Source organism: Lates calcarifer, linkage group LG3, assembly GCF_001640805.2.
Source record: "Lates calcarifer isolate ASB-BC8 linkage group LG3, TLL_Latcal_v3, whole genome shotgun sequence".
NCBI lineage: Eukaryota > Metazoa > Chordata > Actinopteri > Centropomidae > Lates > Lates calcarifer.
Window position 1 is genome coordinate 12,978,445 of NC_066835.1, and position 14,643 is coordinate 12,993,087.

At 37.4% G+C, this 14,643-nt stretch overlaps 1 long non-coding RNA gene across 1 annotated transcript in view; it reads right to left on the minus strand.

Moving 5' to 3' along the window:
- LOC108898207 (uncharacterized) overlaps positions 1-13,015 on the minus strand; it is a 45,971-nt gene extending 32,956 nt beyond the window's left edge. The window contains exons 1-2 of the long non-coding RNA XR_001963416.2: positions 12,897-13,015; positions 11,555-11,683 (exon numbers count right to left, since the gene is read on the minus strand). This is a non-coding gene — a long non-coding RNA (uncharacterized LOC108898207). The remainder of the gene's footprint in view (positions 1-11,554; positions 11,684-12,896) is intronic.
- Between the last annotated feature and the right edge of the window lie 1,628 nt (positions 13,016-14,643).

Consider the following 14,643-nt stretch of genomic DNA (forward strand, 5'->3'; position numbering starts at 1 on the left):
TAATCTAGTCTAGTCAACCTACAGCTAACTAACGACTGTAAATCAAGCTTCTCAAATATGAAAATCTGCACTTTTTTTGTGGATATGTTTGGATCTTACGCTATTGGCTGGACAAAACAAGCAATTTGAGGACATCACTTTGACATCTGAGAATAGACAAAACTATTAAATGTTTAATCAAAAAATAATAGTTAACAGTTAATGAAAATAGTTTTAAGTTGCAGCCCTTAGGAGATGAACAGAAGAGATGACTTTGACTCAGGCAGAAAATACTATAAAGACAGGATTTGCACCAACTTCACCGCTGTGTCTCCAGAGCGTCCCATAAGTATGAATAATAAAAACATTCAGTCTGAGAGCAACCGGCTTTGTACACACAACTTGGCAAATATTTAGCCATGATATTGCTAGTAACCATCCAGTTTGGGGATACTTGTGGCAACACTGACTATGCAATGTTTTTGGGCCTTGAAGAGATCAATACAAACAAACAGCACAGAGATGTGTGTCCATTTTACCACACAAACACACATAAATAAAAAAAAGAGTAGTCACACTTAAAAGAAAATCTAAGAGCGTGATAGTAAGTCTTTCAAATATATCTAAGCTTAGAGGAAGTGGAAGAGAGGGTGTGTGAGAGCATGTGAAAGAGAAGAACACTGACAATAACACATTTCAAATGGAACAAAAACTGTTTTCAATTTTGGCCCCCCTCAAATCTTCTGAGGTATCTATCATTCCTCCAGAAGAAAAAAAAAAGGAAATCATCCAATTTAGCAAAAGAGGGACGAGCGAGAGAAAAATTTGAAGCCCCAATTACAAGTAATTACCACTTTTCGCTCTCAACATGGTGAAATGATTTGATGCCTTTCAGAAGGTAGTCTGGTTTAGCTCAACACAGACATCTCCCTCTGCCTTGTGTTAGTCTTTGGCGGTGGTTAATATGATCACATGGTGGAGATAAAAGACGAGGCGGTTAAAAATGATGGCGCTGGAGTCGGATCTGCTGGCTATAAATCACACAAGGTGGTATTGAGATGAAGCGAAGGTACGTGCCACGACAGCCTTTTGCTGCAACCACAACTAGAAATGATAAAAATAAATATATCTCTGAGGTGCTTGCAAGGTGGGGTGCTGCATGCAAGGTGTCTGCGTGTGAATGTGTCAGTTGTGTTGTGTCTGTGAAAACAACTGAAAAGACGTCTATCAGCCAACCGCTGTCTTCCGTTCACACACCAGTTGAGATTAGACTGCGAGGTTGGGAAATTACACAGTTTCAGACGAAATCCAAATGCTTAAATATAAGATGTTTTTGTCTGTTTTCCTGTGGCTTACATTTCACATTTCTGTGGTTTGTAACAAATATCACAGCTACTAATGAGTGTAATCATTCAGTGCAGTGCCACGCGGAAATGGCCTCTATTAACACAGTCTTTAAAGCAATAGCATTTTGTGACATTTTGACATCAAACATTATCTCAAACACAAGTGCTATTTCCAAACTGTAGTAAAGCTGTCCTCTGTGTGGTCATTTGTGATTGAAAGTAAAGTTCTCACATAAGAACAATGATAAACAGAGCTACAGCTATCAGTTTACTGCCAGGAAATTAATCACAGATATTTTTCAAATTCTTAGTTTTTTTTATTTTTTAGTTCAATATCACGCATGCCAAAAAGTTGCTTGTAAAGTTGAGCTTGTAAAATGTGACATCTGTGAAACAGTGAGGGGCATTACTCAAGGTTTCACAATATTTTATAGAATTAACAATTTATCAAATCAAGAGGTTAATCCGTTAAACAATGAAAAATAACCTGCATCTGTAGTCCAAGTATATATAGGGCTGCAACTTACAACTAGTTTCATGATAAATAGATCTGCCAATTATCAACTGTGTTAATAATTTGGCCTATAAAATATCTGAAAACTCTAAAAAAAAAAAAAAAAACCAAACAAACAAAAAAGTTAATCTCAGAGCCCAAAACACCTAAAGCCAAAGATATTCTGCTCTCTATCACATTAAACAAAGAAAATCAGTAAATCCTCACAGTGGAGAAGCTGAAACCAGCTGAATGTTAAGACTTAAACAATTAATCAATAGTCTAGCAACTAGATCTGTAATTGTTTCACCTATAACAGATACAGTAAAAGACATTCACCTACAAAAAGGCTGGTTCACTGGGCAAGTTATATAATGAACACCATCTGTCTGTGTTGATGAGTGTACTGTATGTTGGAAAAACCTACAAACATGCAGACAAAAGACACTTTTCACCTGTGGAGAGACTAAGAGATGAAAAACAAACTTGTGTTGAGGGTGACATGACCCCTCTTACACCACAAATCACAACAAAAGCCCCTGGAGACAAGAAGAGAACGTCTGTCTATCTCAGAAAGCCTGCTCCTCTTAGGCAACTGCAACACACACACAGACTGGTGTAAGAGATACAGGCGAAGCATTCACACACACACACACTCGAACCAACACCCCCTGCTCACTCCCAGTATTGCATCTCAACATCGACACAAGGCAAATACAGTTCCAAACCACCTGGTCGTTTGATGGCTCACACACTCACACATGACAATGCATTGATTTTTATTTTTTCCCTCCCCCTCTCTCCTGGCTCTGCTGGGTGCGTAGACGGAGCGGTGTGGAGAAATCCATTAAGCCGACACTTCTCGTTTCCATTGACTGACAGGCCTTGACGGGCTTGGGCTTTTGGCCCACCCGCTTGACTGGCAGCTCGACAGTTAAACAAGCCCTCCAGTTGCTATAATAGTTTAAAACACTTTCAATTACCCGAGTCAAACAAATCCTGCAGACGAGCGCTCGGGTGCTTCTCTACAAGCAATCCCACACCCCAGCGGGTCCTTCTCCGCCTATCGTTTGGTTTATCTGGAGATCCCCCACGCTACGATGAAGGGGAAGAGTTTTTCTGGACAAAGAAAGCATGAAGTTGGCGAGGGAAATTGGAGGGTACAAACTGCAGGGTGCTGAGAGGAGGGAGACAATTTTAAGGTTTTCTCATGCCGTTTCAAAACTCTCCGCTGTCTGTTTGTGCGGACGTGTTACTGCATCATCCTCCCTCCTCTGAGCTCCTCTATGTGTTTGTGACTGCAAGATTTATAACAAAACTCATTAAACATTAAGTAAATCAGTTTTGACCAACCTCCCCGACTTCTACTGTGAAAAGCACACAATAACCGGGGGTGGGCAATTTCCACAAATCAATGAAATCTCACATTAATAAGCCAGACTCATAAATCACTTGTTAACAAGCACTTCACAGCAGCTTCATCAGTTGACTCACAGGTTTAAACACTTCTGCACACTGTGAGACCTTAATTGCCAGTAAAAACATGAAAAAGGCAAATGGCAGATTTTTTTGCATAAGATTGAACAAAATTAAACTGATACTTTTTTGGTAAAATTTAACATTATATTTGATTGTGTGATGACTTTCTGGTGACATTCTTAGCACTTGCTAAATAGCAAAATGAGGAAAACCTGTTTTTTGGAAATAAAATTATTTAAAATGTCATTTTTTCCCTCCATTTCTGCATCTAATGTGTTACTTCATGTGAACCATCGGATATGGATTTTATTTGTATTTTGTACTGGAGAAATATGTCTTAATGAATGAAGTTTAATAAAGAATTCCTTAATCTGAAGGACTAATGTACTAATATAAAAACATATAATTTTATACTGTAGACAATACCTATTTAGTTCAGGCCTAATGACTGAGAATTTATCTGTAATTGTAATAAGAGGAGAATGATGCTCACCACTTGCAATCAACAACCTTCAACCAAGTCCTTATTCATAAAAGGCACCAACAGGGAAAATGTGCCAAGGCCTCAGAATAATTTAGTTGTATATTTTTGACCACTAATCCAAAATTCTAATTATGCATATGCATATTTTGTATTCTTATTGGTTCATTTTCTGCCATTTGATATGGCCTGAGAGGCTTGGCAGCACACCTTTTCTGGAGGTTCGTTTGTTTATGCATAATTATCTGGCATCACCAGCAGCACCTAGGGCTCTTGCTGCAGTAATAATCTCCCTGTTGCCCCAGAAACACAAGACACACAAGGCAAAACAGTGAAGTCATTCCCTCTTTGTCCTTGAGTCGCTCAGAGTCGTGGAGTCGAGAGGATGAGAGGTGTGTGGAGCAGGGTGAGAGAAAAATACACTGAGATGATGAGACCATGTTTTCACTATTTTGTTTATGGGTTCTGATATGCATTTAAATGCGTGATTGCCTTAAAGTAGACCTATAGTAGAGTCTAAGTAATAAGTAATCCTGAAATATGTTTGAATACTGTTTGAATCTGACCATCTAGTTTGCTGTCTGTCATGTGTCCGAATGTGAGCCAGTTAAAAGATACAAAACATTTCAATATAATATGGACCTCAATTCAAAATCTGTTGTTGACACAAAAAACATCTAAAACTAAATACTCAAAGAAAGATACTGATAAACAATATGTATTACAGGCGTTTACCTTTACCAGACACATTCACACAGGTGGTAGGTAGACCTGTTTCATGGGGTTTTTCATGTCTACATGCTGGATTTCAAAAGGTATTTAGCATTTTAAGTGAGAAAAACAATATCAAGCAAAATACACATACTAAGCTAAACTAATTACATTTATTTGACATATTTTGACTAAATTTAATTGCCAATATCTATAAACAAAAATATTAAAATCTCCATATTAATTGTGTTTAATTTTGTTACATTAATATTTAAAACTATGGATACATTGGTACATTTAAAATATAGTCACAAATTTACATTGACATAGTGAAGAGTAGCTTTTGGACTAAATTATTATGTCTCCTCTCTTGTTTACTTCTATACCAGCTCAGATTTAATAATGGGTTACACCCTATCCAGAAGTTCCTAGATACAATCACTGCTTTACCAGAGGTCCTTAAAACTTAAAACTGCAGAGTCGAACAACCAAGAAAAACTTTTTGATGTCACCAGCAATAAAGTATTTTGATTTGCAACTGTCTTTTTTCCCTTTCTACTGATTTCCTGATTGTTCATTTTGTTCTGTGGACAGCACTTTTACCTTTTAACCAGTTTTATTGCTTTTTCCCTGTTTATTTTGTTTTAATGCTACCTAATTAGTGCTTCCCGCTAGCTGTGTCTGCTTGCAGAAATGACACAACATTATGACAGGCAGTACGGAGCAGCTACTACACATGACTTAAACACTGTATCTGTGGGAGACTATCCCCACAGACCATGAATGTCAGTTTGCTGATTGTGGTCTGGTAGGACTCAACAGGCATTTCCTTGCATTATAAGTGTTAATGGTGGTAAACCAAGAGGACTTTGCAGATGACTGGATCAGCTTCTAATGGACTAAAAGACTAAAACTTATAATACATTGTCTTCTTCAGTGAGACATCAGCATGAACCCCCTCTAAACCACTCAGACAAAAATCACCACTCTCTGGGCTGCTTGTGAGTTTTACTACAGATTTTCAATCTGTTAAAATCTGGAATACAAAAAAAAAAAAAAAAAAACACAATCCAACAAAACCAGTTTCATTTCAAGGCAATAAAAATCCAATGCAGTCAATACACCATGGATTATTTTAGTTCAACAAAGCTTAGTTCAAGTTGTCCACAAGCTTTGGCAGTTGAGAATCATCATTCAGTACAATACATAAAACAGCACATGACATCATTGCGAGCCAGTCCTCACTGTTCACTGATTGGTCTGTAACAGCTGTTTTTAGACTAATATAAACTGCACTGGTGAAGTTTAGCATAGCAAGTTGCCTGCCATGTGAATCCCCTGTGCTTTTCTGTAAGGCTAATATATCTAAGACAATGGAGAGAATACACATGAATATGTGTGAAGTTAAAAAACTTAAGCTGCTTACAATACAACAAACTGCTAAGGTTGAAATATAAATTTGGTCACTAATAATTAATTAAGAAAAAGAGGAAGAAGTATAGTTTTAATTGTCAATTTACTTATTTGTTGGTATATGGTATTTTAATGGATGGCTAATTTTACTTTCTAAAGTTTTTAAAATCCAGATTCTGTGTATAGGTGAAACTACCTGAAAAAGTGCATAGACAAAGTTTAAGAGTATGAGTTCTACACTCACACACTGTGTGATGTATAAAAATGAAGTTCAGATGTCAAGTGTGGCAATCTGGTCTCTTTGCTCAGTCTAGAGTTATAAGAAAGCCAAAGTCAGTGTAAGTGAATGGGGGCTTGGGAGTGAAGAACAACTACGGTGACAAATTCTCTCACGCTCTCTCCTCCTTACCGAGGCTTCCTGTCCAGGTCAATACAAGCAGGCGCCATCGATGCAAACAGCCCAGGACACACCATGTAAAGTGACTCTACAATCCTGTGTCTCCCACCCCCCTCGTACACTATTCACCCATAACAACAACCATTGATTTTTTTTTCCTGATGAGGATCTAGCCAGCATTTAATCTAACACTGTAGCCCCTCGCTGTAGGACATGGCTGAGCGTTTCATGCTAATCGATTGGTCACAGCAGCCAGTGAGCACTTAACTTTAACTCTGTTAATGAGAAGTAACTTTGACCAAAGATATGTTTAAAATCTATCTATCTATCTATCTATCTATCTATCTATCTATCTATCTATCTATCAGAACTGGGAAAATAGTCTATGAATTTGGTTAAACATCACACAATATACAGTAAGTTCCACATACCCTTGATTTTTCTTATCTCAAGGGCAAAGAGGATCAGGATTATATTACTGTAAAAGCCTCTGAGCCAGATGATAATTTACATTTAGTCACAGCACTTCAACACACTGTACATGTTTGACTAAATACACCATCAAGCCTCTTGAGTAGCCTATTGTTTACAGAGATCTGACTTGACCAATGATGCTACAATCAAAACACGGGTGGGTGTCTACCCTTAATCCCTCTCTTTGTCTACTACAAACCCCTCTTTAGGCAAGGACACTGGTTTTTAAATACTGCCATATGCAAATTGTTGCATGCGATTTGCATTTTTAAATATTTCAAGCCCTCAGACTCACTGGATTCTTGGGGCACGCTGATCACAGACTTATGCATCTCTGTCAATCATATTTCAACACTTGTGCGCTTTTAACAATAACTCAGGAATGCATACAAATTTAATTATGCCCTGAGTGAAATTATTTCCACCTGGGGAAAATATGTGTGTTTAACTGTTTTTTTTTTTGTGCCATCTTCAGCTATGGAGCTCTATCTACACCTTTCTCCCTGGCCTGAGCACTATCTCTGCGGTCAGCTTCAATTACAACACATTAACACTGCTTAGTACTCATTATGAGGCAGCTCAAGTTCAATTGAAGGTGTTCAAGATTTGTTTTAGGATTCAGTGGTGCAGTTTTCCTATTCTGCTGCACAATTATCTCTTAATCTTACACCACTGAAACATCACCTGAGCTGTGAGCATGATGTGGCACAGGAAGAAAATGAAACAGAAGAAAGATAAATACATAAATAAAAAGGATGTGTATACATGCTGCACCGACATGGATTATTAATACCAGATGAAATGCACAAAATGCCTGGTTTCTGTGCAATCAATGAATTTCCGTATTTGCTTGCCATGATTCTAACAGTAGCCATATAGTAGAAAACATAAAACACCACACAAACATTTTATCTAGGTCTCTGTTTCATCACATGCAGAATCTCCATCACCACATAAATAAATAACCAACATATATACTGTATCGCTATTGTACATCAAACACAGCCAAGATTATATGTGACAAGGCTGGCAATTAACAATTTCTCTCACTCAGAATTCAAACCATAAAAAAGATGATCAAGGCTGGTTGATATCCACAGACTATGCATAATTTATGTGGCTGGTACAAAATACCGTTCTGTTGCAGTTCTGTTCATTCACTCGACTAATTCATTGAAATAAAGCGTCCCAAAGGGGTATCCATGTAATCAAGCCTAATCCCAGATTGATTTGAGAGCGGTCGAAGACAGAAAGCTGGAGAAATCTAGGAAAGCTCTCTGTCACAGGAGCAAGACTGCAGGAAGCTGGTTGATCGGGAAGAAAACAGTACAGTATTTCTGATGTTTGCAAAAGAACAGAGAGTAATAATTTTTAAAACTTCACTGCCATGAAATGTTGAGTTTCGAAACATCAAGGTAACTTAGCCAAAAATATTGAAGTACTGCTCAGTTTCTCCTCTTTTTGACATAAAAAAAACAATTACCTAATTTTCCTGAATATTCTCAGGACATTCGTGGCTTGTGCTACCCTTCGTACTGTTAGTATCAGCAATTCACACTGATTTGATAGGAGTGTGAGTGTGTGTTTGTGCTGGCAAGGCATGTATACAGTATATTTATTTATTCTGATACTGTCTGAAGCTGCACACCGTCTCAAAGCACAAAGAGGAAAGCTGAGATTCCTGGATACTGCAAGAGGAAACACAGGAATAGTAGGCAAGGAAAGCACAGAGACTCTTTCTGTGATTACAAGAGAGAGATGAGAGACCATGCAAGCAGTGAGAGAAGACAAACAAGTTTTACTGTCATACTGTATATTTTATGTTTCATATACTAGGCATGCTCCATGTATTTCAGAACCAAAGTGATGGTGTTGAAGGAAGGAATGTTAAAATATGTATCAAGATGTACTGTACTTCCTCTACTTTTCTAAAACCAGACTACTGCATTTGCTGCCCTCACTGGCTTACAGTAATTAGGATAAATTTTCTTTAACAAAAAAATCCTAAAATGCAAACAAAAACAGCTTAATACTAAACCGAACATTATCCTCATCCTGTAAATCTACAATGTTAACCTGATCCCAAACCACCTTTTTCTTCCAATAGCGCAGTGGGGACAAATGATAATTTTTGTCTTTGTCTTTGTTGCAGTTACCCTCTCGACACGCTCTCCTCTACACTCACATGGCTACACAAGGGCTTCATACACGAGAGGACTTCTCGAGGAGCTTCACTGCATCATTATCCTTTCCCACGGACCCTGCAGCTTCACTGTGTCCCAGTTTGACTAACACACAGCGGGCTGAATGTTCTTCTTTGTCCCCTCACTGTCACGATCAGATAGAGGGCAAAAAGGATTGAAGCAAGGTGATACTGAATTAAAAAGGGAAAAAAATAAACAACTCAGCTCTACTACTTTTTCTGTGCCTACTCTATTTCAATCAGTCATGTTTGCAAAACAATTTTTAAACAGGGATTCAGTCAAATAACTCAGAATTTGGGTCAGTTGATGCATTTCTGCTTTGCCATTGTCTCATCTCCCATGATTTGCCCTGAGTAAGATATATGAAGGCTAATTTTTTGCACCACTTATGTAAAACACTTACACTAAAGTCCTGCAACACTCCCTGCGGTGTTTCATGTTTTTGTCTCAGGCACAAGAATCTGTAACGCAAGTATCAAAGGTCATCAAGCTCCATCTACTGACGATGTACGGCCAATAAAAATCCAGTGCAGATGCACACATACCATAGCCTACATTAGAGAATCGATTGTTTTACTTTTTTCTACTCTGAAGAAGTTATTCATTATTAAAGTAGGAAAATGGTCGAAACTTTTACTAAAACAGTAATGTCTGTGAACATCTATATCATCCCTCTCTCTTTGATTTAAAAAGATTTCATTAATAAAACACAAGCATCATTTTCTTCAGTATTTATAATTTATATTTTTTGGTACTTTACATGTTCTTTAAAAAAAAAATCACATTAAAAACCTACTTATCATACTCTATTGTTTTCCCATTCCACAGTGTTTAAGTTTTAATGTAATGTTTGTTTGCCAACTCATTAAGTCATTTGTTAATTTTCACTTTAACATGCTGAGGAAAACTAGATTTGTGCTGATTTGGATAATGCCTGCTTAAACACTTTAAACAACATCTATGAGACAAACATTAAACTTTTGGTTGGAGATCATCAATCCTCATACCTCAGAGCTGCATGGTTCCATCACTGTTGGATCAGTTCAACAGCACTCTGAAAATCATTTCAAAGGTCTGCTGGCGCCATCTACTGATCTCTCTTAATCAATGAAATAACAAGCAGTTAGGAAACAGATGAGAGTAGATTTGCGGTACATCCACCAAACCACTGAGAATATAGACACTGAAAAGTGTTCAACAAAGTAACTACAGACCTAAATCTAAAAACTGAGGATCACATCAATTAAATCTTGATGAATGATATCAAAATGTTCTAAATACACACAAATTACACCTCAAAACGATAATCAAAGAACAAACAAACAAAAAACCTCTACTGTAACATGTTGAAATTCATGTTTCAAATTCAAATCTAAAATCCATTAAATGTAAGGTTTCATGCTACAGGTACTGAATTGCCCAAATAGAAATTACAGAGGTCTCCTGGCGCCATCTAGTGGCCACCTAATGCAAATAAAATACAGGGTAAAAGGCACCTGCAAACTACAAATAGCAAGCCTCACTTTACAACAATTGATCAACTGTCAAATCCAAATATGTCTACTAATACTATACTTACCAATATTCAAAATACACACATTTAAGTTCCCATCATCCAGCCCTACGCTAGGCTAATGAGAGCATCAAACAAACAATAAGAATCAGGAAAATCCAATATGATCTTGTAATCTGTACATGATTTTAAAGACAACCATCTCTGTCATAATGTTAATGGCAATGACAATAAACTACTACAGAAAAGAGGAGAGAAAAGAAATAGGAAGAGCCTTTTAAAATGAGCCAATAAATTATTTCAGGAATTGTTTTAAAGAAAATATTGCATCAGCATCACCTCTAACCATCGAAAGAAACAGCGGTGAGACATAACGCCTTCTGTGCAGCTAAATCATTCTTAACATTATTCCTCAAAGACATATCAAGCCTGACTCCCTGACCCATGACATCACGATCAACTTCTACATAACAATCATGGTCACCATATCTGCTGTATCTCAGCTGGTGGTCAGAGGCCTGTACTATACGAAGCAGGATTTGAGGTTAGTGAGGGAACTTCAGGTTTATGGTTTCAGGTCATGGTTATGATGGTGGTTCACTTCTTGCCTGGGATAAATCACCATAGTAACGGCTAACCTGCTCCGTAGCAGGTTACATTCAGGGGATCATATCAACTGCTCAACTGCTGACCAATCAAATCACTGGGAAACTAGAGTCATCATTCCTGCAGGATTCTGACATTGCCAAAATAGTTTACAATAACAGGACAAATAATGAGGAGCATAGATATGTTTATAGATCAGTGGAATTGTTCAGCTGTTTGAGGCTTTCGATGTGTTTGCTCTGGTTTTAAAATAGCACTTCTAATAAACAGAAGGAGAGTTTGATACTTAATACACTATAACTATTATAGGTTAATTTAAATTGAATTGAGATTCTTTGAACCCAACAGAATTCCTGACAGTCTTATATCATCACTGCAGCTCAGAACAACATGGAACAGAACAACTCTGCCTCTTTCACACACTCATGGCTAGACGAGGAAATACTGGGTTGACTTACCGAGTTGATAACCACCGTCCTATGACCGCTTAGAGACTGCAGAAGTTAGGTTTAGTTTAGTGAAGCCAAATGATGAAAAGATATCCTGGGTATGTTGAAGCTGCTTTGTAGCACAGACCTCAGGTTATCCTAGGCAAATATGACACGTGAATTTAGGCAAAAATGTGCATTTTTTTAATGAACAGAATTCAAGAGGTTTATTGTAAAATATGTGCAACACAAAACTGTGTGTGTGTATGTGTAAGAGTGATAGACATAGGCAATCATCTTTCATTCAGACCTATTTTCATGAACCTCCACTGCTCTTAACTTCTCACTGTCAGCTCTGCTCCACTTTCCTATGTTTGAAAGGCAAGTATAAAAGTAGCTCAGCCATCAAGACTGATATGGTAATCAGTCCAGCTCTATTTATAGTGAAAGGGTTATTAAATGATATGAATAATGTTTAGTAATAAAAAAAAAGTTAAAAATTTCAAGTGGGACAAGTACATTTACCAAGGTCTGTGTAAAAACTGATCATGCAAAATTACTTTGATAAACAGAGCTTGAACTATGTCAATTATTACATTTCAAATGAAAAATGTTTGGGTTCTGGTACAAATGAAAACTTCTTTTGACCAGTCTTGCATGAGCCTGATCCTGTTAACTCTGCTGAAAAAGCCTGAATTAACTGTTTTGTTTAACTGTAGTCAGGACAAGTTCAACAACTAGTCTTTGCAAATTTCCTTAAATATGGTAAATGTATGCGTCCATATGGCAAAGATTCAGTTTTAAATATAAATGTAAAGTTACATTATAGTCGATAAACTTAACAGCCCGTAAAATTTCAGTACACTTGTACTTCTGTACAATAGGAGGCTTGAGCTCCTGTTGAGACGAGTCACAGAAGTATTTCCAATCCAGCAGTTGTTTTTTTTTTTTTTTTTTTTGAAGGAAAAGCAAAGGTGAAACAAATCTCGTTAACAAGGGCTCTCTTGTGCCCCGGTTAATCACGACAGTAAGCCACCATGCACAACTAGCTACCTGGAAGCTAGCTCACTTAAATGGAAAGCAGTCGTTATTGATGTCATTAATTACACCTGTGCGTTTTTCTGCTATGGCGTGTCAAAATGTCTGCTATGAAAAATGCCTGTTAATACCATCAGTAACTTAAAATTTAGCACACTACAAACCACCATAGACCGAATAGCTACACAGAGCCCCAATAAGTCATTAGTTTGTAGGGGGGTATGTGACAACTAACTTAGAACAACAGTCAAGGAGCTTGACGCAAGCACAAACCATATCCACAGTTTTAGCCAGCAGGAGCAGCGGCGGCAAAAAAAAGTTGAAAATGACTCACCATTTCGACGATAACACCGCTAAAATTCATGTATCTTGTGGTGTTGACAGCAGATATCCGCCGTTGCAGTCAAATCTGAGGTCAGTAAGGCCACGGCCTCTGCCTCTCCAGATGCGACGACACAGCCTTCGAGTCGCCAGTGTGACGTACTTACACAGCAGTTTGGAAACTACACTGACAACTGGTCACTTTGTGTTTCCGTTATCCATCTCCGTGAACAGCTAGACCAGAAAATATTCCATATATTGCACAGTTAAATGGACTTCAACCGTTTACAATCCATGATATGATATTTTCTCAAATTCTGTAATGTTGTAGAATTAATTTAATCCAATTTTTCGGGTGTGGTGCAAGTAGGCAAGCCCTCCAGCAGGGTGACACAGCTCTAAAATCACATTATCTTTATATTTAGATGTATTTTGCTCCGTAGAATTAGATGTTCAAGTTGTGCACTTTAAAGGCCCATGTGTGGCATTGGCTCTATACTTGTCAATATAGAAATAAACATAGTGTACATTTTATTCATGTATTTCAATTTTTAATTTTGACTTGTATCATCTTGTTTTTGAGGAGGTTCTCAGACACACAAAACATGCAAATGAAAAGACATTTAAACTAATGTGCATGATAATAAAATGAAATTCTAAAATCAGATGGGCTTAGCTGTGAGACTTGTCTCTCATCTGCTTTTTCTGTGGTCAAAAACGAATTCCAGTTTAAACTATAGATAGATGAGTAACTCATGTAAAACTGTGTCCATTACATTGCAGTCAGAGGACATCATCACTCACAGAGGCAGCAGGAATATGACTGTACCAGGGACTTATGTCTCAGGCACAGACTGTATAGTGTTGTTGTGGTTCCTACTGACCACCAACAGAGGTCAGTAAAGCTCACAGAGGTCTCAATTTCTCTTTCTCTTGTCCTTCATTACAGCAAGTGGAGCTTATGTCTCCAGTGCAACCCATTCTCCCATGGTAATGATGTAAAAGCTGAAATAATTCACAGTTTATCTGAATGTGACCTCAGCTTGTCTGGATATCTTGTTAATCAGCAGCCTTAATCTGCTTCGTGAAAGAACATTTCGCCACTTGGCCTTCTGAAATGCCACAATGATCAGTTTTCACATTTTGTGCTCAGTTACTGTGTTAATGGTTAAAGTGTTATTTTCTAACACTATTGTGTAAAATACCCTTTTTGATACCTATCCCTGCTTACATTTTGCAGCCATTTACAGAACAGTCTCTGTTCACTTATTTCAAAAAATATACCAATACTTAATGTATTATCAGTTGGATAACCTGCTGAATCATTTAGTGGGATATTCATGGGCATGTATATGCACCTTAATCATAAGCACTTTTCATTTCAATCCTAACTCTATGGTATGTATTATAATAGGGCCATATTAGGTATATTTTAAGTTGTGCATTCTTTATGTAGACAATGATGAGTGTGTATTCTGTCGATTATTAGTGGCACCTGTAGATTCAGTCAAAGATTGCTTAAGATATAAGCAGGCAACAAAGTATCAGTAAGAAAATAAGAAATACTTCTATTTTAGTCCCTTTTAAAATAAGTAGCTGATTGGTCAGCAACATGTTACTGGCAGCTGCTGTTGTTTCATCAGGTCACCTATGACAGCAACATAGCTGACGTATCTGTGCTATATCTGAAAACATGAGCTGTTTACTACTACTGTTTTCATTTTCCTGTGTAATAACTGTGCCTGCTCAAACTAAATGTT